Source organism: Pseudorca crassidens, chromosome 5, assembly GCF_039906515.1.
Source record: "Pseudorca crassidens isolate mPseCra1 chromosome 5, mPseCra1.hap1, whole genome shotgun sequence".
Classification (NCBI taxonomy): Eukaryota; Metazoa; Chordata; class Mammalia; order Artiodactyla; family Delphinidae; genus Pseudorca; species Pseudorca crassidens.
The window spans coordinates 25,090,342-25,117,381 of record NC_090300.1 but is presented as its reverse complement, the minus strand read 5'-3'; the positions used below and the strand labels follow the sequence as shown (position 1 = coordinate 25,117,381).

General features: G+C 35.9%; 2 long non-coding RNA genes across 5 annotated transcripts in view; one reads left to right on the top strand and one right to left on the bottom strand.

Moving 5' to 3' along the window:
• The window catches only part of LOC137224728 (uncharacterized), a 398,425-nt gene that overhangs the window by 331,621 nt on the left and 39,764 nt on the right, over nt 1-27,040 (top strand). The gene's annotated exons all lie outside the window — the stretch shown is intronic.
• LOC137224729 (uncharacterized) overlaps nt 8,425-27,040 on the bottom strand; it is a 315,621-nt gene continuing 297,005 nt past the window's right edge. For both annotated transcript variants that reach the window (XR_010943482.1, XR_010943481.1), the window contains 2 exons: nt 12,295-12,381; nt 8,425-11,638 (listed from right to left, as the gene is read on the bottom strand). This is a non-coding gene — a long non-coding RNA (uncharacterized lncRNA). The remainder of the gene's footprint in view (nt 11,639-12,294; nt 12,382-27,040) is intronic.

The window sequence follows — 27,040 nt, the reverse complement described above, 5'->3', positions numbered from 1 at the left end:
TGCTGTTGAAATACTCTCTTCCTCTAGGCCTATGAGTCTGTCCTCTTGATACTCATCCTCCCTCTGGCTATAACTGTGTTCCCTTCACAGGCCCCTCTACTTGCTCTAGTTAAATATTGGTGTTCCTTTAGCTTTGATTCTAATCCAGTTCCATGAACAATGTTATTCTCTTTCAGCTTCAACTGTCATCACCATCATGCTTTCAAATCTCTTCCCTATTTTATGTCTCTCTAAAATTTCAGAGTAATACATGCAAATGCCTCCTGGACATTTATACTTATAAGTTTACAGCCACCTCAAGATTACCAAATCAAAAACTAAACTCCTTACTCATCCACGTCTGCAACTTCTCATTTGTCACCTATCTAAGTGAGTGTCACAGTCATTTTCCTGATTACCTAAATCAGAATCCTGAGTATAATCCATGACTCATTTTTATCCTTCTCCATATATAATCAATGACTAAAATCAGTCAATTCCTCATCCATTATATATTAACATTCTGTTCATGTTTCTTCATTTCCATTATTATTCCTTTAATCCAAGTTATTGTCACCTCTTAACTAGATAATACTAGTGTAAGTACCCGTTGCTCTTTCTGCCTCATTTGGCCCTCGCAATACATAATGCTGCCTCAAAGAGCTTTCATAAGTGCCAACTTACATCTGCCATTCCCCAGCCTAAAAGCTTTCTACAGCTCTTCCCTGTGCTAAGGGAAAGTCCAAACTCCATATCACCCTCACATGATATGGGTATGGCCTAATCCCTGCTTATTGTTCCAGGTTTATTTCTCACATTGGTCTCCTCCACTCGTCTTCTAAGCGTCAGCCATACAGAATTTATTTCAGTTCCCTGAGCATGTATCATGCCTGCTTGCCTCCAAGCCTTCTCATGTGCTGTTCCCTCTTTCTAGAAAACTCTTTTCACTATTCACCCCCATTCATCAGCCTAATCCTCCTGTAGATTTCAGATCTCTCTTTGTATGTTCCTTTTCTGTGGAAATTTTCTGTAATCCCCTGAGTGATCTGGGGTGTCCATCCCATGTATTCCTAGTACACCCTGCAATTTCCCTGTAAGGGACGTATATTATCTGCCTTTCCTATAAATAATAAATAATATGACTATGGTACCCGTATCTTTCTTGTTTGCCATTGTGCTCCAGTACCAGGCACAATGTATTGCATATAAATATATGTTGAAATATGAATGAATGAATATATACATTAAAAATTCCTTAGCAAAATATTTTTAAGTGCCTTCATATTCTTCACCTTGCTGGTGTTTTTGGTCTTATCATCTCCACACAGCCCACTATAGTATGTTACCCAAGCACTTATGGTTTTCCAAGGAGATTGTATTCTCTGCTACCTCTATGCATTTGCATATCCCAATACCCCTCTCTAGAATGTCCCCACATACCCTCTTCTCCTACATCACTCATCTGAGCCTTCAACTCTTCCACAAACCAATTTTTCCAGAATTCACTGACATATTATGCTCTGGGTTCCCAACACCTGTAGGAGCGTTTATGTATTACAGCACTTTTCACTGGTGCACCGATAGAATTTTTCTCCTCCAAGCTAAAGGAAATATTTTTGTATATCTTTTTATCAAACATCTAGCAGAGAAGCTAGCACATTACTAGCAGAAGAACTAAGTACTGCTTATTAAATGAAAGAGGGAAAGAAAAATCATAGTCACTTGTATACTCTTCTAGTAGCCTGATGAGAGCAGATAAATTTGGCCCTTAACCTAAAATGTCTGAAAGTCAATTCTCAGGGAACAGCCAATCAAATAAAAATTATATATTAGTATGTCTTAAGGGCAAATTTTGTTGAGCCATTTCTTCATGGTCAATTAAAAAAACTATATTTTAGAAATGAGTGGTAAATCATAACCCCTGAGAAATCTTACCTGATTTGAATAAACCAAATAGCTTTGCTAACTTCATTCTCTAAATAAAAATTCCGCTGCCAGCTGTATTCACATTAGATGAAATGGAAGGCCAAAGGCTTCATTTATTCAACTGCTCACCTGTTCCTCAGCATGAACTTGATGTTAACCAAATTTTTCAGGAAGAAAAAACTATCTTATTTTGGTTTTAATTTTTAGATATTTTAACATTTCTGCTTTTTCAAAAAATATTTTAACAACAATATTGCCCTAAAAAGAGAAGCAAAATGTATACAACAACACATGCATGAAATAAGTTTTTTATACTCTTAATATAAAAACTAAGGAGGTTAACATTCAGATAATAATTACATGAGTTCTTAGAGGAATAGCAGAGAAGTAAGGTTGTGATAACATCTAGATTTCCTTTCATGTAAAAGTCATTTATTTGTTGTTTTGCTGAAGCATTTTCTTAAGAGCTATCATGTTTTAAAATTACTACACAATCCAGTTTTAAGCTTATAATGTTACAAAATTGAAGAGAGAAAAATAACGCGTAAAGTGCCTGTGATATCTTTATGTGTAAGTTTGAGAATCATTAAGTAGCTGTCACTCTTTCCCAGCATCAATTACTCTACTCTGGATTTACTTACTCCACTCTGTATAATGAGCCCCCAGAGCACGTTGCATCACAGGGGAAAGCACACATTCTTTACTTGCGGTCAGTGGGATGTGGTTAATTTGAAATCACTTAAACTATTATATCTGTCAAGTGCAGTTATTTTATTTTCAATTCACATCAGTGTTTTAGTATGCATGTCAGTTACTGGGTCAAACTGGCAGATTAATTTAGGGGCATTCTGTTGCAATGCTCTTTATCACTACCATCAAATGCAGGCCACTGTTGAAAGTTAATACCTGCCCGTTAAAATTGATTGCCAAAGATATCACACTTGATGTAAACAATAATGTATAGATAAGAAAATGGTGCTAAATTAGAGATTATGGCTCACAGTTCCTATAGTATGGGAGCATTCAATGATAGAAAATATTTCAGGAAAATTGGACTTCGAAAGCAACAAGATGCTGAAAGAAAACTTCAGAATGCTCTAAGAAACCTGGAAAACCTGGTGGGGCTTTTTGTATTATTTTAACCTGTTATATTTGCTATAGGCAGGATTTAAAATAGTGTGTGTGTGTGTGTGTAAATATATGTGTGTATATGTATATAAATATTGAGAGAGAGAATATGAAGCTATTTCAAGACAATTATTTAAAGGTGAATATTGCATTGATGTAAACAGTCTAGGTTGGACTTGGAAAAAGCAGAAGTAAGGATGCTGCAACACTAGCTTAGTCTATCACATTAATAAATAGCCAGGAATTAATAAAAAGTAATAGCATTGAAATAAACATTTGGGAAATATACTATCACAGTACCATACATACCGTATTAGTAAATAGTATTTTTAGCAGATGTAGCCAGGCTTTCATCATTTTATAATACTGCTAACAATACTAAGCATTTGAAGACCTATGACTTTCTTGGAGGTTTCATAAGTAAGGTAAAGCCCTGATTAATAGTACCTGGGTCGCAAAGATACAAAATTCAAAAAACAATAATAAAAACTGATCAGACACCAAAAAGTTTCATTTCCTCAAAAAGGAAGAACTATATACTCTGGAAACAGTTCTTTGAAGTTATACCTCTTTTATGGAAGTTGTAGGACAGCAGGAAATAGAGCATTGCCTTTATTCACTGGCACCCAGAAAACTGTAACCTTCAAACATCTGTGTGAAACTAGAAGTCACACACACAAAAAAACAAGCACAGCCGAAGAAGACCCAGAGATGCACATATAGAAGAAACCCACATGAAACCTTCTGACCATGGCAGAAACTTCAAAAGGTCTTGCTTTGAAACACTACGTAATACTGCATCAAGCATGAGAGAGCAAAGTATTGCTGGTAGAAAGTAGTGAGATCTTTGCTATCTGGGGAGTGTGAGTCAGAATCTAACCCATTTTTATATCACTTTCTTGACACTTTAGAACCATGAGTTTTGATCCTTTACAATACACATCTCTTAAAAACTCATGTATTTCTGATCTAGTAAGTAAATCACAAGCTGCAGTACAACAAAAATGGTAGCTCTAAATTAAAACTATTAACAACAAAAAAAAGCTTACCTTTCTCATTAAGTTCTGAAACACATGAGTTCTACCTGTGTGTTCTTTGGGGAATATGTTTTTTTATACCCTGAATTATTCGGTTAGCTAAAAGTTGGGAAAAGCAACCAAAATTTTGCTTTTCTTGAAAGTCTTTCTAGCCAGTTTGACACTGAAGATTACATTCTAGTGACTAGTGCAAAAGTATGTACTTACGGAAAACAAAAGCATTTAAAAGTAAATATCTTTCAAACTACCTTGACCCTATAGTTAATGATCAGGTTGCTAGGTTAAAAGTGGTTAATGGAAAATACCTTCATTTTGAAGTCAACACAGTTATATTTGAGAGTTCCTAACGAGTTTCTGTTCATGTGCGTTTCTGTGGAAACTAGTTATTAATCAGTAGCATAATAATTGGTATATAACATTACTAAAGGGTTTCGTAGTCAGGTTTGAAAAGCACAAGATTAATCTATTAAACTGCTTTTTATGTTTGGTATGGTTTTACTGTGCTAATATGCACATATATGATCATAGGACACTCTTTTGTAGATCCCACATAAAGGATACTTTGGGGCATTATACATACACATCTAGTACTAGTGCTAAATATAAGCGTTAACTTAAGTTGTTGCATTATCTCTAGCCCAGCTATTCTCAAACAGTGTTATTCATTAGAATCATCTGTGAGGCTTTACATAAAAATGCCTGGAACACATCTCATATCTATTGAAGAGGAGCATTGGGGATAGGGTCTTTAGCTGTATGTTTATAAAAAGCTTTATGGATGGTTCTGAAGTGAACCCCTATTTAAGAAACACTGCTGTAAATATTTTTACTTGTTTCTCCAATTTTTATCTCCACTTATATCTCTATATCTCTTATATTTAATCACGTTGTCTTATATTTTGTAGCTCGTCTTCCATTGCAAGCCAAATGAACATAGCAATATTCTAGAAAGTCTTTTTTGATTGAAGTATAGTTGATTTACAGTGTGTTAATTTCAGCTGTACAGCAAAGTGATTCAGTGATACATATATAGACATGCTTTTTTATATTCGTTTCCATTATGGTTTATCATAGGATATTAAATATAATTCCCTCTGCTATACAGTAGGACCTTGTTTTTATCCATTCTGTATATAATAGCTTACATCTGCTATTGAAAGTTGTAGAAAAGTCTTTAGAAAGTCTTAAATGAAAGTATACAACTATTTAACAAGAATATTTGCGATATTAGATACTAAGATCATATTAATCCATGAAAGTTGCTGCTATAAGTAATTTAGTATAAAATAAAAATAATATGGAAGAAAAATACAATTTCTCTAGTAACTAAATACCCTCCCTCCTTTAAAATCCAACTGAATGCTTACCGTCTTTTATACTCTCTTCTATTTTCACAAAGCTCTGATCACTTATCTCACTTAAATTTACTTATATTTTTTAAATAATTGCATTTATCTACCATTTTGGAATTTTAAAAAATCACAGACCCTCATATTTAAGAAGAATCTTAGTGATCATTTACTATATCTTCCAAGCCCCTGCTGGAATATTTTCTAAAATACTTCTTAGTCTTGGCTCTATGAATCTCATTGTATATATTTTTTTGTTTTGTTTTATCTCTATTAGCATTATAAGAACCACTCCTATTTCTTTTCTAGCTTTATCAGATGCAATTAATGAATGTTGTTGACTGAGAAGCAAATGAATTAGTGTTCTATAGCATTCACTGTTTTGCTCTTCAGTTTTTTTTTCCATTATCAAAATGTATTAATGGACTTTAATTTTTGAGTGCTTAACTTAAAAATAAATAATAAGATGATGAGGAAATAAGTCATGATTTTATCATCTACTTGTTAACAGCCAGGATGTTTTGTTGCCAGTGATAGCAACCCAACTCAAAGTACTTTAATCAAATATGGAAGGCATTTCTTCTTAAATGAAAAACCATGGCTAAGGCAGCCATTGGTAGGATTGTATCCAAGTGTCCAAAAAAGGCATCAGTAATCTATCTCTCCTTCTCTGAGCCCACGTTTTCTGGGGTTGTCATTTTTCTCAGACTGGCTCTCCCCACTTACTAACAAAGATGGCCAACCAGCAGCTCTAAGCTCTAAGCTTTCTTGACCACTCCAGATGCAAAATAAGACATCATGACCAAAATGCCCAGCAGAAATTCTGGCATTGACTCTTACTGGCTCAGCTTCAATTACAGACCAATCCCTGAGCCAATTATTATAGATGGTGTTGGTAGGATATTCTGATTGGCCAGATGATTATGCCCAGATCTGCCCCCAAATCCCATTAAGGTGATCAGTGGTTGACAGATCTTTTCTCAGTGGAAATGAGGTATACTATTACCAAAAAAAGGAAGGGGTGCTGAGTAGATGATAGTCAGGAAGGGCTTTTGAAATTTCTAGCAGTTTTGACCTTTATTCTCTATGAAATACCTTATTTAATTAATGACATTAGACTTCATTGGTAGCAGTTAATATTTTGAAAAAAACAATTTTCACTGCTGGTTGGAAAATATAAATTGAAAAATTCTTTATGTCAAATGGTTATGTTTTAACAGTTAATAACTTTAATCCCAAAAGACATTGAAGCTAACCATTTGATTAATAGCTAAAGTTTCATTATAAATTAAATGTATGAATTCACTGATCATAAACATTTTCTGCAAAAAATTAATTCCAATTATTCAAGAATTAAATTGTAAAACGTCATCTTTCTGTGGCTCCCTTTCTCTTAGAGACAGCCCGTGAACCTCTTGTTTTTCCTAAAATAATCAATTAAGGCAAAAAGAAATTTAATTAGAACCAATCATGTTAATACTACTTTAAAACAAGTACTAGAATATTGTATCTATGTATAATGAATCAAAAACAAAACCAAATGAAATATAAATACTTCCAGAAAGTTAATGTCAAAATAAATAATGCCCTTCACAGTATTCACCATGACAAATTTTACTTATTCCATTAACTTTTCCATTATCTTAGAATATTTTGAAACTCCCTTTTGGGAAGAGCCTTCAAGACTAGTTTATAAGCCACTTGAGAAAAGCAGTTTTGTTATTTATCACATCACATATCGTATCCACAGTTAATTAAAACAACTTAAATCTACATCTCACTCAACAGATTTGACCTGAAATGACTCCCAGCCAATTCCTATAATCATATCTGTCCAAAAAGGTGACTTGTCATAGTGGAAGACACTCAAAGACTGGACCATATGAAGTCAGAGAGTTTCAAATAAGAGAATATTTTTCATGTCCAAAATTATCCAAAGAAGATTTTATGTAATCTTCAGAATAAGTGGATAACTTGCAGGAGGACAAAATTGAAGGGAAAGACTTCCATCTGAAGCATGTCATTACTTTAGAGTCTTTCTAATATTTACATATTTACTGTGTGTTATGAAAATTGGCAATAAATATAGCTGTGTAGGTAAAACATACTTTATTTTTTAAAATTGAAAGACTATATTAAAGGTGAAGCCTAAAAAGAAGAGACGATATGAACTCAGGCTAGATGCCCTTACTTGTATGAGATTTTTTTTTAATATATAAATACATTTTAGTTATTTTTCATTAAATCTTAATTTTTATATTTTTAACTCAAAAGCATATTTTACCCCTTTACCCACCGTTACCCATCTCTAACACAATGTTTCTTTAGCTGAGAAGCAGAACAATTTCAGAATCATAACTTTCAGTGAAATCAATCAGCTGATAAAGTGGCAGGTTCGTGCCTCTGCTAAGATTACTGTGCTCATGAAGCCAAGTTCACAGGTTTGATCCCTAAGTGGGCCAATTTACTCTGCTAAAGGCAATCCCTCAGACCCTGTCCTGACATCCTGCAAGTGGGAGCCATCAGTCATAAGGAGAAGCTGGGGGAAAATGTAGGTGAAGTAGAGCCAATTCAGCCCCACTGTAGGAAAAGAGCTCCATGTCCAAGCCAGCTGTTGGTTATGCTGTGGCATTTCTCTTGTAAATAAAAGAGGGAACTATCTTCCAAATGATAGTGAATCGGTACAGGTCGCAGTGTAAATCTGATTTCCAGAAATGTACTTTAATATCAAGTATGTCAATAATTACTAAACTAGCAATGAATTGTTGGTTTGATTAGTGTTGTACCAAGAATGGTAGGAGGTGTATGGAGACCCCCAAATAATGTATGAATTTATAATGTATTCATTACCAACTTCCACAAAAAAGATTGGCTGCTGCTCAAACAAAAGAGAAAATGTAGCTACTAGCTGAGAAATTATGATAATAGATTGGATAAAACATACGAAAACCATCAAAGCATTATGTGTCAAAGTTTTATTTAACTTTATTGAGGAAACTAGCAAGATGACAAAATAAAATTTGAGAAATTGGAATTTTTTAGTCAGTAGGAAAAAAAACGCTGAAATAAAGTACCAAATTAGATACAAAATTAGTTAAAGTCCTACAGGGCAATAAAACCATCACAGCTTAACAGTTTTACAGAACTGTAAAATGGCCCTGTGCAGTTGTGTAAACAAAGTTATATTCCCTTAGAGCATATTAGAAACAGCTAGGGAGTTTTAAAAAATACTGATAACTAGGTCTTACCCCAAATATTCCCATCTACTTGGAAACTGAGTAAGGCCTGAGCAGCGGGATTTTTAAAACCTCCCCCAGTGATTCTAACGTGCAACCAAGTTTGAGAACCTCTGCCCTAGAAAGTGGCACGGACTTTTACAAGGGCTTTCAGCAATTTGCCCTCGAGCCTTGCTATTCAAAATGTGTAGCATCGTCTAGCAGCACTGCAGAATCTGGGTTCCCCACTCCACATGCACTGAGTCAGAATCTGCATTTTAAAAATATCACCGGGTCATTCAGGTCATTAATAATAAAGTTGGAGAAGCATTTCTTTTCTTTAATTTTTTTTTAAAGATTTTTTTTTTCAATGCCGACCATTTTTAAAGTCGTTATTGAATTTGTTACAATATTGCTTCTGTTTTGTTTTGGTTTTTTGGCCTGAGGCATGTGGGATCATAGCTCCCCAACCAGGGATCAAACCCGTACCCTCTGCATTGGAAGGCAAAGTCTTAACCACTGGACCACCAGGGAAGTCCCTGGAGAAGCACTTTTGTGACACGATATTGAAAGGACTTGCAATCATTTTTTTCCCCTTATTTCCAAGTTTTAGAAAAATTTTCCTAAGATAATACCAGTAAGAAATTGCCAAATATTTCTAAAAAGGCCACAAATAGCACTGTAACAGTAGGAATGTTGGTGGAGAGGGGAATCAACTCTAAGCTTGAAACCCTGCTCTAGATCAGGCAATGGCCCCACTTCCCAGGAGCCTCAGCCCCAGATGCAGTAGGACTGGGAGTATTTAAGATGAATGGATGGGTGTTTAAGGGATCTTAAGGGTAAGCATCATGTTCTATGTATCACCTTTACTAAGGGCTGCTGGGAACTGGGCCAGTGAGGGGTGGGGCCACCCACATGTGCCAATCATTTTTAATAATCATGTAACAAGCACAGCATAGGAGCTATGAAGAAAAAAAGTAGAAAGAGTATTTGAATACTAATTAGGGAAAAATACAAATTTTCAGTGAAAGTATTTTTTTTTATTGAAGTTTAGTTGATTTACAATGCTGTGCCAATCTCTGCTATACAGCATGGTGACTCAGTTATACACATTCTTTTTTTAATATTCTTATCCATTTTGGTTTATCCCAGGAGATTGGATATACTTCCCTGGGCTATACAGTAGGACCTTGCTGTTTATCCATTCTAAATGTAATAATTTGCATCTACCAACCCCAAAGTCCCAGTTGATCCCTCTCCCTCCCCCTCTCCCCCTTGGCAACCGCAAGTCTGATCTCTCAAGTCTGTGAGCCTGTCTCTGTTGTATAGATAGGTTCATTTGTGCCATATTTTAGATTCCGCATACAAGTGATATATGGTATTTGTCTTTCTCTTTCTGACTTAACTTCACTTAGTATGATAATCTCTAGCTGCATCCCTCTTGCTGCAAGTGGCATTATTTTGTTCTTTTTTATGGCTAAGTAGTATTCCACTGTATATATGTACCACATCTTCTTATCCATTCATCTGCCAATGGACATTCAGGTTGTTTCCATGTTTTGGCTATTGTGAATAGTGCTGCTATGAACATAGGGGTGCATGTATCTTTTTGAATTATGGTTTTGTCCAGGTATATGCCTAGGAGTGGGATTGCTGGATCATACAGTAATTCTATTTTTAGTTTTCTGAGGAACCTCTGTACTGTTTTCCATAGTGGTTGCAGCAACTTACATTCCCACCAACAGTGTAGGAGGGTTCCCTTTTCTCCACACCCTTCCCAGCATTTGTTATTTAGTGAAAGTATTTTAAACAACTTACCCAGCATCAAGTTGCTAAAATTTTGATGGTGAATGTGTCAACCCAAACTTAGTGTTAACTGCATTTTGTGAAAGATTGACAGGGGAGTTTACTGCCTTTTGAGTATGAAAATTTAGGGCATGGTTATCCGGCAACAAGACCTTTGATATGGCAATTGACACCTCAGGAAACATAAACAATGTTCTTACATGGAGCTTTCCAGAAATATTAAATGAATTTCACTTTAGCCTGAAAGAATGACAACTATACATCTTGGATTTTCAAAGTCATTGCCAATTTTCAATCTTTTAAATTCATAAATTTATTCATTAGATATTAAGTACTAGGTACTTTCCTAGGTTTACAATGACATACTAAAAAACATGGCTCTTGCCTTCATGGAGCTAACAGTCTAGTAAGGAACAAGGATATTAAACAATGAATAAAGATTACAAATATTATTGTCATACTGAGTGAAGTAAGTCAGAGAAAGAAGTATCGTCTGACATCGCTTATATGGGGAATCTAAAAAAAAATGATACAAATGAACTTATTTACGAAACAGAAACAGACTCACAGGCTTAGAGACTGAACTCATGGTTACCAAGGGGGGAAGGGTGGAGGGGAGGAATAATTAGGGAGTTTGGGATTGACATGTACACACTGCTATATTTAAAATGGATAACCAACAAGGACCTACTGTACAGCACAGGGAAATCTACTCAATATTCAGTAACAACCTAATTGGGAAAAGAATTTGAAAAAGAATAGATATATGTATATGTATAACTGAATCATTCTGTTGTACACCTGAAACTAGCACAACATTGTTAATCAACTATTCTCCAATATAAAATAAAAAGTTAAAAATAAAAAACAAATGTTATTGTTATAACAAATCTTGATAAGTGTACTAAAAGAACAGGGTGATTTCAATGAAAATGACATTCAATATGTAACTAAATGTGATTTATTATCTATAACTTTACAAGGCTTTATCAATAAGTTCCCAAGTCATAAAACAATTTCAATCATAAAATATATGAATTTCACAAAGGCCGCCAAATGCACTCAACTCTGCTTAACTCCTCAAATGGTAAGAAACATCCAAAAGCTCTGACAATGCTTCTCTGACATTCTTTCTTCATTATGGCAATATGGGTGGTTTTCTCTGAGCAGCTGAATGTGTGATGTGTCTTCCAAAGACCTAAAGATTACAGAGACTTTAGTTAGAGTGACTGAAATGACACACAGATATTGATTCAGGTACCTTAAATCCTTTCTGGAATATTAATGGAAAGCATAGAATCATATGTGTATACATATATCATACTGATATATATATATATATATATACTTATATCACACTGATATATGAATAATACTATATATGTGGTGTGATATTGGAGATTGTGTGTGTATGTATATATATCCATACACACACACACACACACACACACACAAAACATATTTCCACTTACATATATATTTAGATAATCTCCAATTTCAAAGACTCTGATTTGGTCTCATATTTTTTATTAAACCTGGTAGAGAACTACAGATATCATTACAAATGAAAGATTTGGAGCCTCTGTGTGATAAGATTGCCTGAAGTGTTTTCTTAGTTTTGGGCTTGTTTTGTTTTGTCTTGTCTGTTTCTTCATGGCTATATAAATGTGTTTGTCCTCTCTAGCTAATATACTTGGTCTTACCATACTTAAGTTCAGCCTTGATAGTAACTATTATCTTTTGCATTATTTATTCAAAAGCCGCCTCTCCCCTTAACTCATTCATTGCTTTCATTATTCCTGGTTCCCCTGACCCCTTACCTCTAAGCATCAGCTCCTGATGCCTGTTACTTACCCTCCTGACTCTGTGATGGTCAGTTTGAAACATGCTTCTCATGTTGTGATCCTCAGAACACATAGATCTAAAACTCAAATTCTCCTTCTTCCAAAGAGCCCAGGAATAGGAAATTTGCCATATTATTTAACAATAAAAGAAATGTACACATAATTAATAAAGCACTGAATCAAGTGGTCCTTCCACACTGTCAACTCCTGAATGATTTTTTCCTTTTTTTCCCCCCAGTTTTATTGAGATACAATTGACACATAACATTGTATGAGTTTTAGGTAAACAATATGGTGATTTGATACATGTATATATAGTGAAATATATACCACAATAATTCTAGTTAATCTATCACCACACATAGTTAAAATTTTTTCTTATGATAAGAAATTTAAGATCCACTCTCTTAGCAACTTCCAAATTATAATACAGTATTATTAACTTCACTCATCATGCTATATGTTACATCCCAGAACTTAGTAATCTTATAACTGGGAGTTTGTACCTTTTCAACACTTTCACCCACACCTGTCCCCCATCTGGCAACCACCAATGTGTTGTAAGTTTGTTTCTTTAACTCAATATATAAATGATATAAATTTGACATATAAATGCAGTATTTCTCTCAGTCCAATATATTTTACCATATTGTTGAAAGTGGCAGGATCTCCTTTTTGTTATGACAAATAATATTCCATTGTATGTATATGTGTGTGTGTGTATATTTTCTTTATCCATTAATCATTCAGTAGACACTTAGGTTGTATCCATGTTTGGCTATTGTAAATAATGCTGCAATAAACATGCAGATATCTTTTCAAGACAGTGACTTAATTTCCTTTATATGTATTCAAAGGTGATATTGCTGGATCATTGGGTAGTTCTTTTTAATATTTTGCAGAACCTCCGTACTGTTTTCCACAGTGTCTGCACCAATTTACATTTCCGGGAACATTGCACAGGGTCCCCTTTCCTCCACAGCCTAGCCAACATTTGTTATCTCTCGTCTTTTTGATGATAACTTGTCTAACAGGCGTGAGGTGATATCTCATTTTGGTTTTGATTTGCATTTTCCTGATGATTAATGATGTTGAATACCTTTTCATGTACCTGTAAGCTATTTGTATCTCTTTGGAAAAATGTCTATTCAGTTCTTTTGCCCATTTTTTAATGGACTGTTTGGGTGGTTTTTGCTATTGAGTTGTATATGTTCTTTATATTGAGTTGTATATGTTCTTTATAGATTTTGGACATTAACCCTTATCAGATATGATTTGCAAATATTTTCTCCTATTCTGTAGATTCCCTTTCATTTTATTGATGGTTTCTTTGGCTGTACAGAAGCTTTTTAGTTTGACATAGTCTCACTTGTTTATTTGTACTTTTATTGCTTTTGTTTTAGGTATCAAATCCAAAAAGAATCATTGCAAAAATCAATGTCAAGGAGCTTTATCCCTATGTTTTCTTCTAGAAGTGTTATGGTTTCAGGTCTTACACTCAAGTCTTTCATGCATATTGAGTTCATTTTTAAATATGCTGTAAGATAGTGATCCAGTTTTCCCAACACCATTATTAGCCTGTTATTTCCTCCTCTATGTTCTTGGCTCCTTTGTCATAAATTAGTTGATCATATGTGTGGGTTCATTTCTGGGTTATCTATTATATTCCATTGATCCATGTGTCTTATTTTAATGCCAATATCATACTGTTTTGATTACTATAGCTTTGTAATATAGTTTGAAATCAGGAACTGTGATACCTCTAACTTTGTTCTTCTTTCTCAATATTGCTTTGACTATTCAGAGTCTTTTGTGGTCCCATACAAATTTTAGGATAGTATATTTTTGTGGAAAACTGCCATTGAAATTTTGATAGGGATTGCATTCAATCTGTAGATTACTTTGTGCAATATGAATATTTTAACAACAGTAATTTTTCCAATCCACGAGCACAGAACATCTCTCTATTCATTTGTGTCATCTTCAATTTCTTTCATCAATGTCTAATAGTTTTCATTGTGCAGGTCTTTCACCTTGGTGGTTAAATTTATTCCTAGATATTTTATTCTTTTTGTTGTAAGTGGATTATTTTCTTACTTAATTTCTCTTCATTCATCATTAGTGTATAGAAATGCAACTAATTTTGTATATATATTTTATATCCTGTAATTTACTTGAACTTGCCCATTAACAGGTTTTTTTTTTTTTTTGGCACAGTCTTTAGGGTTTTCTATGTATACTATCATATTATCTACAAATAGAGACTTCTTCCTTTCCAAGTTGGATAATTTTTATTTCTTGCCTAATTGCTCTAACTAGGACTTCCAGTGCTATGTTAAATAAAAGTGACAAGGGTGAGCATCCTTTTCTTGTTTCTGATTTTAGAACAAAGGCTTTCAGTTTTTCACTGTTGAGTATTATGTTCACTGTGGGTTTGTCATATACAGCTTTCATTATGTTGAGACATGTTCCCTTTATACCCACTTTATTGAGAATTTTTATCATGATTGGATGTTGAATTTTGTCAAATGCTTTTTGTGCATCTATTAAGATGACATATGGGGCTTCCCTGGTGGCGCAGTGGTTGAGAGTCCGCCTGCCGATGCAGGGGACACGGGTTCATGCCCTGGTCCGGGAAGATCCCACATGCTGCGGAGTGGCTGGGCCCATGAGGCATGGCCGCTGAGCCTGCGTGTCCGGAGCCTGTGCTCTGCAACGGGAGAGGCCACAGCAGTGAGAGACCTGCGTACCGCAAAAAAAAAAAAAAAAAGATGACATATGATTTTTACCCTTCATTTTGTTAATGTGATGTACCACATTGATTGATCTGCAGATGTTGAACATTTTTGTGTCCCTGAAATAAATCTCACTTGATCATGGTGCATGATCTTTGACTGCATAGTTGAATTTCATTTGCTAATATTTTGTTCAGAATTTTTGCATTTTGTTCCTCAGAGATACTGGCCTGTATTTTATTTTCTGTAGTGGCCTTGTCTAGTTTTAGTATGAGTAAAACTGGCCTCATAAAGTTTGTTTAGAAATGTTCCCTCCTCTTGTATATTTTGGAAGAGTTTGAAAGGATTTGTAATTCTTTAATTTTTTGATAGAATTTACCAGTGAAGCCATCTGGCTTAACTTTTGTTTGTTGATGGGTTTTGGATTACTGATTCCATCTCCTTACTAGCACTTGGTCTGTTCAGATTTTCTATTTCTCCATAAATTAGTCTTAATAGGTTGTATCATTTTAGGAATTTATTTTTTCTAGGTTGTCTAGTTTGGTGGCATATATCAGTCTCTTATGATCCTTATGATTTTCTTTCTGTGGTATAGTCTCCTCTTATTATAACATCTCTTTCATTTCTAATTTTATTAAAATCCTCTTTTTTCTTTGTGACTCTAGCTAAGGGTTTTTCTATTTTATCGTTTCAAAAGACCAACTCTTAGTTTTATTGTTCTTTTCTATTGTCTATTATTCTCTTTTTCATTTATCTCCTCTCTGATCTTTGCTGTTTTTTTCATTCTACTAACTTTGAGCTTAATTAGCTTTTCTTTTCTAGCTCCTTGAGGTGTAAAGTTAGGTTGTTTGAGATCTTTCTTATTTCTTGATGTAGCTGTTTACCACTATGAACTTCCCTCTTAGAACTGCTTTTGCTGCATCCCATATAAGTTTTGGCATGTTGTATTTCTATTTTCATTTGTCTCGATATTTTTTTTAATTTCTTCTTTGACACATTGGTTTTACAGTAGGAAAAATTTAATTTTCACATATATGTGAATTTTCCAGTTTTTTTCTTCTTGTAATTGATCTGATTTTGTAACATTGTGGTTCAAAAAAATGCCTGATATGATTTCAGTCTTTTTAAATTTACTAAGGCTTGTTTTGTGGTCTAACATATGGTAAATCCTGAAGAATGTTCTAAGTGCACTTGAAAAGAATGTTTATTCTGCTATTTGGGGATGGATATTCTGTAAATATCTTAGTGAAGTGTTTCCTTATTGATATTCTGTCTTGATGATCTAACCATTGTTGAAAATGAAGTCCTTCACTATTTTTGTATTGCTGTCTATTTCTTCCTTCATTTCTGTTAATATTTGCTTTATGTATTTAGTGTTTCTATGTTGGGTGAATGAATATTTATAAATGTTATATCCTCTTGTTAGATTGATGCCTTTATCATTGTATAATAACCTCCTTTGTCTCTTATAACAGTCTTTGGCTTAAAGCCTGTTTTGTCTGACATAAGTATAGCTACCCCTGTTTTTCTTCAGTTTCCTTTTGTATGGAGTATATTTTTCCATCTCTTCATTTTTAATCTGTGTTTGTTCTCAAAACAGAAGTGAGTCTCCTGTAGCAGCCAATAGTTGGATTGTTTATTTATCCATTCAGCATCCTGTCTTTTGATTAAATATAAATGGACTGAATTCTTCAAAGTAATTATTGATAAGTGTGGCCTTACTATTCCTATTTATGATTGTTTTTTGGCTCTTTTACAGGTCTTTTGTTCCTCTCTTCCTCTGTGATTTGGTGATTTTGTATGGTGGTATGCTTAGATTCCCTTCTCTTTATATTTTGTGTATCAATTATAAATTTTTGCTTTGGAGTTACCATAAAGCTTGTATAAAACATCTTGTATTTATAATAGCCTATTTAAGCTGATAACAACTTATGTTTGAATGCATATTAAAGCTGTAGCTTTTTACTCTTCCCTCTCATATTTTGTTTTTGTTGTCACAGTTTACATCTTTGGTCCTGCATATTCATAAACAAATTATTGTAGTTATAGGTAGTTTTACTACCTTTGTCTTTTAACCTTCATAGTAGATTTATAAGTGATTTACCCGCCACCATTACAACACTAGAGGATTCTGATTTAACTATATATTTACCTTTACCATTAAGATTTATACTTTGATATGTTTTTCTCTTACGGATTAGTGCCCTTTTGTTTCACCTTGAAGAATTCCATTTACTATTTCTTCTAAGGCCAGTCTAGTGGCGATGAACTCCTTCACTTTTGCTTGTCTAGAAAACTCTTTGTCTTGTCTTCAAATCTGAGGGACTTTTCTGGGTAGAATATTCTTTGCTGGCAGTTTTCTTTTCTTTTCTTTTCTTTTACACTTTGAATATATTGGCCACTTCCTTCTGGTCTGCAAGTTTCTGAATAAAATTCTGCTGATAGTCTTACGGAGAAACCCTTGTACATAAAAAGTTGTTTTCCTCTTGCTGCTTTTAATATTCTCTCCTTGTCTTCAGCTTTTGTTAATTTAATTGTAATGTGTCTTGGTGTGGTCATTTTGAGTGCATCTTATTTGGAACTTTTTGGTCTGCTTGGATCTGGATGTCTGTTTTCTTCCCCAGGTTAGGAAAGTGTTCAGCTATTGTTCTTCCAATAAGGTTTCTGCCTCTTTCTCTGTCTTCCTCTTCTGGGACCCTTATAATGCAAATATGTGTCCACTTGATGATTTACCTTAAGCTACCTTCACTCTATTTCATTCTTTTTTTGGGGGGTGGGGGTCCTCTGACTGGATGAATTCCACTGCCCTGTCTTAAAGTTCACTGATCCCTTCTTCCACTTCACCTAGGCTGCTGCTGAACCCCTCTATTTAATTTTTCAGTTATTATATTTTTCAGCTCTGTGATTTCTGTTTGGCACTTTCTTATGTTTTCTCTCTTGAAAATTTCCCTTTGTTCATGCATTGTTCTGTTGACCTCAGTGAGCATCTTTATGATCATTATTTTGAACTCTATTTTATTAGGGTCTGTTTCTGGAGTTTTATCCTCTTAATTTGGGGAAATATTTCTTTTTCTTTGTTTCTTTATGTTGGTTTCTGTGCATTAGATAAAACAGCCACCCTCTTAGTCTTGAAGGAGTGGTCTCATGTAGGAAATGAAGCTTATTGTTTAGCTGGGTGCTAGCTGTTGGTTGTTTCTCAAACCTCTGTGTTTGAGAAACATCTGTGATTCTCTCCAAAGGCAATACACTCCTTATTTACAAAAGCCTCATCCTCTCTATCTTGCACAAAAACGACGGTAGGAGCAGTGCTGTTGATCAGGAGAAAGAAGGCAGGAGCAGTGCCTCTGAGATGAATTTTTCTTAATATGAACAGAACAAAGGAGCAATAATGTGTAAGCTTTCTCAGGGAAAGTTCCCTTTAGATGATAGAAGAAATGAAGTTTCTCTGCTGTTAAATATAAAAGGATTATGGTGAGAATTCAAACTATAGAAATGTTTAATTCATTCATATAATTCAAAATATCAATATTTATTGCCTGACATAATGGCAGGCATTAAGCTAGATACTGGGCATAAAGTTTTGAAAGACACAATATAGTTCCTACTTTTATAGATCTTATGGTCCAATGGGATGAACAGGTAGTAAACAACAATAACAATTCATTTTATTTTTTTAATTTATATCTTATTTTGGAGTATAGTTTATTTACAATGTTAGTTTCATGTATACAGCAAAGTGATTCAGTATATATATATATATATATATATATATATATATATATATATATATATTCTTTTTCAGATTCTTTTCCCACTTAGGTTTTTACGGAGTATTGAATAGAGTATCCCATGCTATGCAGGAGGTACTTGTTGATTATTTTATATATAGTACTGTGTATATGTTAATCCCAAATTCCTAATTTATCCCTTCCTGCCATCTCTCCCCTTTGGTAACCATAAGTTTCTTTTCTAAGTCTGTGAGTTTGTTTCAGTTTTGTAAATAAGTTCATTTGTATCATATTTTTAGATTCCACATATAAGTGATATCATATGATATATGTCTTCTTTGTCTGACTTCACTGATTTTTTTTAACATCTTTATTGGAGTATAATTGCTTTACAATGTGGTGTTAGCTTCTGCTTTATAACAAAGTGAATCAGTTATACATATACATATGTTCCCATATCTCTTCCCGCTTGCATCTCCCTCCTTCCCACCCTCCCTACGCCACCCCTCTAGGTGGTCACAAAGCACCGATCTGATCTCCTTGTGCTATGCGGCTGCTTCCCACTGCTATCTATTTTAGGTTTGGTAGTGTATATATGTCCATGCCACTCTCTCACTTTGTCACAGCTTACCCTTCCCCCTCCCCATATCCTCAAGTCCATTCTCTAGTAGGTATCTGTCTTTATTCCCGTCTTACCCCTAGGTTCTTCATAACTTTTTTATTCTTACATTCCATATATATATGTTAGCATACGGTATTTGTTTTTCTCTTTCTGACTTACTTCACTCTGTATGACAGACTCTAGGTCCATCCATCTCACTACAAATATCTCAATTTCATTTCTTTTTATGGCTGAGTAATATTCCATTGTATATATGTGCCACATCTTCTTTATCCATTCATCCAATGATGGACATTTAGGTTGTTTCCATCTCCTGGCTATTGTAATAGAGCTGCAATGAACATTTTGGTACATGACTCTTTTTGAATTATGCTTTTCTCAGGATATATGCCCAGTACTGGGATTGCTGGGTCGTATGGTAGTTCTACTTTCAGTTTTTTAAGGAACCTCCATACTGTTCTCCAGGTGGCTGTACCAATTCATATTCCCACCAGCAGTGCAAGAGTGTTCCCTTTTCTCCACACCCTCTCCAGCATTTATTGTTTCTAGATTTTTTGATGATGGCCACTCTGACTGGTGTGAGATGATATCTCATTGTAGTTTTGATTTGCATTTCTCTAATGATTAATGATGTTGAGCATTCTTTCATGTGTTTGTTGGCAGTCTCTATATCTTCTTTGGAGAAATGTCTGTTTAGGTCTTCTGCCCATTTTTGGATTGGGTTGTTTGTTCTGTTGTTCTTCAGCTGCATGAGCTGCTTGTAAATCTTGCAGATTAATCCTTTGTCAGTTGCTTCATTTGCAAATATTTTCTCCCATTCTGAGGGTTGTCTTTTGGTCTTGTTTATGGTTTCCTTTGCTGTGCAAAAGCTTTGAAGTTTCATTAGGTCCCATTTGTTTATTTTTGTTTCTATCTCCATTTCTCTAGGAGGTGGGTCAAAAAGGATCTTGCTGTGATTTATGTCATAGAGTGTTCTGCCTATGTTTTCCTCTAAGAGTTTGATAGTGTCTGGCCTTACATTTAGGTATTTAATCCATTTTGAGTTTATGGTGTTAGGGAGTGTTCTAATTTCATACTTTTACATGAACCTGTCCAGTTTTCCCAGCACCACTTACTGAAGAGGGTGTCTTTTCTCCACTGTATATTCCTGCCTCTTTTATCAAAGATAAGGTGACCTTATGTGTGTGGGTTTATCTCTGGGCTTTCTACCCAGTTCCATTAATCTATATTTCTGTTTTTGTGCCAGTACCATACTGTCTTGATTACTGTAGCTTTGTAGTATAGTCTGAAGTCAGGGAGCCTGGTTCCTCCAGCTCCATTTTTCATTCTCAAGAATGCTTTGGCTATTCGGGGTCTTTTGTGTTTTCATACAAATTGTGAAATTTTTTGTTCTAGTTCTGTGAAAAATGCCAATGGTAATTTGATAGGGATTGCATTCAATCTGTAGATTGCTTTGGGTAGTAGAGTCATTTTGAAAATATTGATTCTTCCAATCCAAGAACATGGTATATCTCTCCATCTATTTGTATCATCTTTAATTTCTTTCATCAGTGTCTTATAGTTTTCTGCATACAGGTCTTTTGTCTCCTTAGGTAGGTTTATTCCTAGGTATTTTATACTTTTTGTTGCAATGGTAAATGGGAGTGTTTTCTTAATTTCACTTTCAGATTTTTCATCATTAGTGTATAGGAATGCCAGAGATTTCTGTACATGAATTTTGTATCCTGTTACTTTACCAGATTCATTGAATAGCTCTAGTAGTTTTCTGGTAGCATCTTTAGGATTCTCTATGTATAGTATCATGTCATCTGCAAACAGTGACAGCTTTACTTCTTTTCCGATTTGGATTTATTTAATTTTTTCTTCTTTGATTGCTGTGGCTAAAACTTACAAAACTATGTTGAATAGTAATGGTGAGAGTGGGCAACCTTGTCTTGTTCCTGATCTTAGTGGAAATGCTTTCAGTTTTTCACCACTGAGAATGATGTTGGCTGTGGGTTTGTCATATATGGCCTTTATTGAGGAAAGTTCCCTCTATGCCTACTTTCTGCAGGGTTTTTATCATAAATGGGTGTTGAATTTTGTCGAAAGTTTTCTCTGCATCTATTGAGATGATAATATCGTTTTTCTTCTTCAATTTGTTAATATGGTTTATCACGTTGATTTATTTACGTATATTGAAGAATCCTTGCATTCCTGGAATAAACCCCACTTGATCATGGTGTATGACCCTCTTAATGTGTTGTTGGATTCTGTTTTCTAGTATTTTGTTGAGGATTTTTGCATCTATGTTCATCAGTGATATTGGCCTGTAGTTTTCTTTCTTTCTGACATCTTTGTCTTGTTTTGGTATCAGGGTGATGGTGGCCTCATAGAATGAGTTTGGGAGTGTTCCTCCCTCTGCTATATTTTGGAAGAGTTTGAGAAGGATAGGTGTTAGCTATTCTCTAAATGTTTGATAAAATTCACCTGTGAAGCCATCTGGTCCTGGGCTTTTGTTTGTTGGAAGATTTTTAATCACAGTTTCAATTTCAGTGCTTGTGATTGGTCTGTTCATATTTTCTATTTCTTCCAGGTTTAGTCTCAGCAGGTTGTGCATTTCTAAGCATTTGTCCATTTTTTCCAGGTTGTCCATTTTATTGGCATAGAATTGCTTGTAGTAATCTTTCATGATCCTTTGTATTTCTACAGTGTCAGCTGTTACTTCTCCTTTTTCATTTCTAATTCTATTGATTTGAGTCTTCTCCCTTTTTTTCTTGATGAGTCTGGCTAATGGTTTATCAATTTTATCTTCTCAAAGAACCAGTTTTAGTTTTTTTGATCTTTGCTATTGTTTCCTTCATTTCTTTTTCATTTATTTCTGATCTGATCTTTATGGTTTCTTTCCCACTGCTAACCTTGGGGTTTTTTGATCTTCTTTCTCTAATTACTTTAGGTGCAAGGTTAGGTTGTTTATTCGAGATGTTTCCTGTTTCTTAAGGTAGGATTGTATTGCTGTAAACTTCCTTCTTAGAACTGCTTTTGCTGCATCCCATGGGTTTTGGGTCGTTGTGTCTTCATTGTCATTTGTTTCTAGGTATTTTTTGATTTCCTCTTTGATTTCTTCAGTGATCACTTGGTTATTAAGTAGTGTATTGTTTAGCCTCCATGTGTTTGTATTTTTTACAGATCATTTCCTGTAATTGATATCTAGTCTCATAGCATTGTGTTCAGAAAAGATACTTGATACGATTTCAGTTTTCTTAAATTTACCAAGGCTTGATTTGTGACCCAAGATATGATCTATCCTGGAAAATGTTCCACGAGCACTTGAGAAAAATGTGTATTCTGTTGATTTTGGATGGAATGTCCTATAAATATCAATTAAGTCCATGTTTTTTAATGTGTCATTTAAAGCTTGTGTTTCTTTATTTTCATTTTGGATGATCTGTCCATTGATGAAAGTGGGGTGTTCAAGTCCCCTACTATGATTGTGTAACTGTCAATTTCCCCTTTTATGGCTGTTAATATTTTCCTTATGTATTGCGGTGCTCCTCTGTCGGGTGCATAAATATTTACAATTGTTATATCTTCTTCATGGATCCATCCTTTGATCATTATGTAGTGTCCTTCTTTGTCTCTTGTAATAGTCTTTATTTTAAAGTCTATTTTATCTGATATGAGAATTGCTACTCCAGCTTTCTTTTGATTTCCGTTTTCATGGAATATCTTTTTCCATCCCCTCACTTTCAGTCTGTATGTGTCCCTAGGTCTGAAGTGGGTCTCTTGTAGACAGCATATATATGAGTCTTGTTTTTGTATCCATTCAGCCAGTCTGTGTCTTTTCATGGGAGCTTTTAATCCATTTACATTTAAGGTAATTATCGATATGTATGTTTGTATTGCCATTTTCTTAATTGTTTTGGGTTTGTTATTGTAGGTCTTTTCCTTCTCTTGTGTTTCTTGCCTAGAGAAGTTCCTTTAGCATTTGTTGTAAAGCTTCTTTGGTGGTGCTGAACTCTCTTCTCAGCTTTTGCTTGTGTGTAAAGATTTTAATTTCTCCATCAAATCTGAATGAGATCCTTGCTGAGTAGAGTAATCTTGGTTGTAGGTTTTTCTCCTTCTTCACTTTAAATATGTCATGCCACTCCCTTCTGGCTTGCAGAGTTTCTGTTGAAAGATCAGCTGTTAAACTTACAGGGATTCCCTTGTGTGTTATTTGTTGTTTTTGCCTTGCTGCTTTTAATATGTTTTCTTTGTATTTAATTTTTGATAGTTTGATTAATATGTGTCTTGGCGTGTTTCTCCTTGGATTTATCCTGTATGGGACTGTTCTCTGCTTCCTGGACTTGATTAACTATTTCCTTCCCATATTAGGGAATTTTTCAACTATAATCTCTTCAAATATTTTCTCAGTTCCTTTCTTTTTCTCTTCTTCTCTGGGACCCCTATAATTCGAATGTTGGTGTGTTTAGTGTTGTCTCAGAAGTCTCTGAGACTGTCCTCAGTTCTTTTCATTCTTTTTTCTTTATTCTGCTCTGCAGTAGTTATTTCCACTATTTTATCTTCCAGGTCACTTATCCGTTCTTCTGCCTCAGTTATTCTGCTATTGATCCCATCTAGAGTATTTTTAATTTCATTTATTGTGTTGTTCATCATTTGTTTCATCTTTAGTTTTTCTAGTTCCTTGTTAAATGTTTCTTGCATTTTGTCCATTCTATTTCCAAGATTTTGGATCATCTTTACTATCATTATTCTGAATTCTTTTTCAGGTAGACTGCCTATTTCCTCTTCATGTGTTAGGTGTAGTGGTTTTTATCTTGCTCCTTCATTTGCTGTGTTGTTCTGTCTTCTCATTTTGCTTATCTTACTGTGTTTGGGGTCTCCTTTTCGCAGGCTGCAGGTTCATAGTTCCCGTTGTGTTTGGTGTCTGTCCCCAGTGGCTAATGTTGGTTCAGTGGGTTGTGTAGGCTTCCTGGTGGAGGGGACTAGTGCCTGTGTTCTGGTGGATGAGACTGGATCTTGTCTTTCTGGTGGGCAGGTCCACGTCTGGTGGTGTGTTTTGGGTTGTCTGTGGACTTATTATGATTTTAGGCAGCCTCTCTGCTAATGGGTGGGGTTGTGTTCCTGTCTTGCTTGTTGTTTGGCATAGGGTATCCAGCACTGTAGCTTGCTGGTTGTTGAGTGAAGCTGGGTCTTGGTGTTGAGATGGAGATCTCTGGGAGATTTTTGCCATTTGATATTATGTGGAGCTGGGAGGTCTCTTGTGGACCAGTGTCCTGAAGTTGGCTCTCCCACCTCAGAGGCACAGCACTGACTACTGGCTGGAGCACCAAGAGCCTTTCATCCACACGGCTCAGAATAAAAGGGAGAAAAGATAGAAAGAAAGAAAGGGGATAAAATAAAATAAAGTAAGATAAAATAAAATAAAGTTATTAAAATAAAAAATAAGAAAAAAAATTTTTTTAAGTAAAAACAACAAAAAAATGGATGGATAGAACCCCAGGACAAATGGTAAAAGTAAAGCTATACAGACAAAATCTCACACAGAAGCATACACATACACACTCACAAAAAGAGAACAAGGGGAAAAAATAATATATCTTGCTTCCAAACTCCACCTCCTCAATTTGGGATGATTCATTGTCTATTCAGGTATTCCACAGATGCAGGGTACATCAAGTTGATTGTGGAGATTTAATCCACTGCTCCTGAGGCTGCTGGGAGGGATTTCCCTTTCGCTTCTTTGTTCCCACAGCTCCCAAGGTTCAGCTTTGGATTTGGACCGGCCTCTGCTTGTAGGTCGCCTGAGGGCATCTGTTCTTTGCTCAGACAGGACAGGGTTAAAGGAGCAGCTGAATCGGGGGCTCTGGCTCACTCAGGCTGGGGGAAGGGAGGGGTGCGGATACGGGGTGAGCCTGCAGCGACAGAGACCAGCGTGATGTTGCAGCAGCCTGAGGCGCACCGTGCATTCTCCCGAGGAAGTTGTCCCTGGATCATGGGACCCTGGCACTGGCAGGCTGCACAGGCTCCTGGGAGGGGTGTGTGGATAGTGAGCTGTGCTCGCACACAGGGTTCTTGGTGGCGGCAGCAGCCTTAGCATCTCATGCCCGTCTCTGTGGTCCACGCAGATAGCCGTGGCTCGTGCCCGTCTCTGGAGCTCCTTTAAGCAGCCCTCATAATTCCCTCTCCTCACGCACCAGGAAACAAAGAGGCAAGAAAAAGTTTCTTGCCTCTTTAACAGGTCCAGACTTTTTCCCGGACTCCCTCCCTGCTAGCCGTGGTGCACTAACCCCCTGCAGGCTGTGTTCACGCCGCCAACCCCAGTCCTCTCCCTGCGCAACCGAAGCCCAAGCCTCAGCTCCCAGCCCCGCCCGCCCCGGCGGTTGAGCAGACAAGCCTCTCTCGGGCTGGTGAGTGCTGGTTGGCACCAATCCTCTGTGTGGGAATCTCTCCGCTTTGCCCTCCGCACCCCTGTGGCTGTGCTCTCCTCCGCGGCTCTGAAGCTTCCCCCCTGCACCACCCGCATTCTCTGCCCGTGAAGGGACTTCCTAGTGTATGGAAACCTTTCCTCCTTCACAGCTCCCTCCCACTGGTGCAGGTCCCGTCCCTATTCTTTTGTCTCTGTTTTTTCTTTTTTCTTTTGCCCTACCCAGGTACGTAGGGAGTTTATTGCCTTTTGAGAGGTCTGAGGTCTTCTGCCAGCTTTCAGTGGGTGTTCTCCACATGTAGATGTATTTCTGATGTATCTGTGGGGTGTAAGGTGATCTCTGCGTCTTACTCTTCTGCCATCTTCCCAAAACCCTCTGACTTCACTTATTATGATAATTTCTAGGTCCATCAATTTTGTTGCAAATGGCATTATTTCATTCTTTATGACTGAGCAATATTCCATTGTATATTTGTACCACATCTTCTTTATCCATTCATCTGTCAATGGACATTTAGGTTGCTTCCATGTCTTGGCTAATTGTAAATAGTGCTGCAGTGAACATTGGGGTGTATGTATGTTTTAGAATTATGGTATTCTCTGGATATATGCCCACGAGTGGGATTGCTGGATCATATGGTAGATCTATTTTTAGTTTTTTAAGGAACCTCCATACTGTTCTCCATAGTGGCTGTACCAATTTACATTCCCACCAACAGTGTAGGAGGGTTCCCTTTTCTCCTAACCCTGCCCAGGATTTATTGTTTGTAGACTTTTTGATGATGGCTATTCTGACCAGTGTGAGGTAATACCTCATTATAGTTTTGATTTGCATTTCTCTAATAATTCATGATGTTGATCACCTTTTCATGTGCCTTTTGGCCTTCTGTATGTCTTCCATGGAGAAATGGCTATGTAGGTCTTCTTCCCATTTTTTGATTGCGTTGTGGTTTTTTTGATATTTAGCTGTGTAAGCTGTTTGTATATTTTGGAGAGTACTCCCTTGTTGGTCCCTTCATTTGGAAATATTTTCTCCCATTCTGTGGGTTGTCTTTTCATTTTGTTTATGTTTAAATTCTGTGAAGGACTTCCCTGGTGGCACAGTTGTTAAGAATCTGCCTGCCAGTGCAGGGGACATGGGTTCGATCCCTGGTCCGGGAAGATTTCACATGCCGCAGAGCAAATAAGCCCATGCACCACAACTACTGAGCCTGTGCTCTAGAGCCCATGAGCCACAACTACTGAGCCTGCGTGTCACAGCT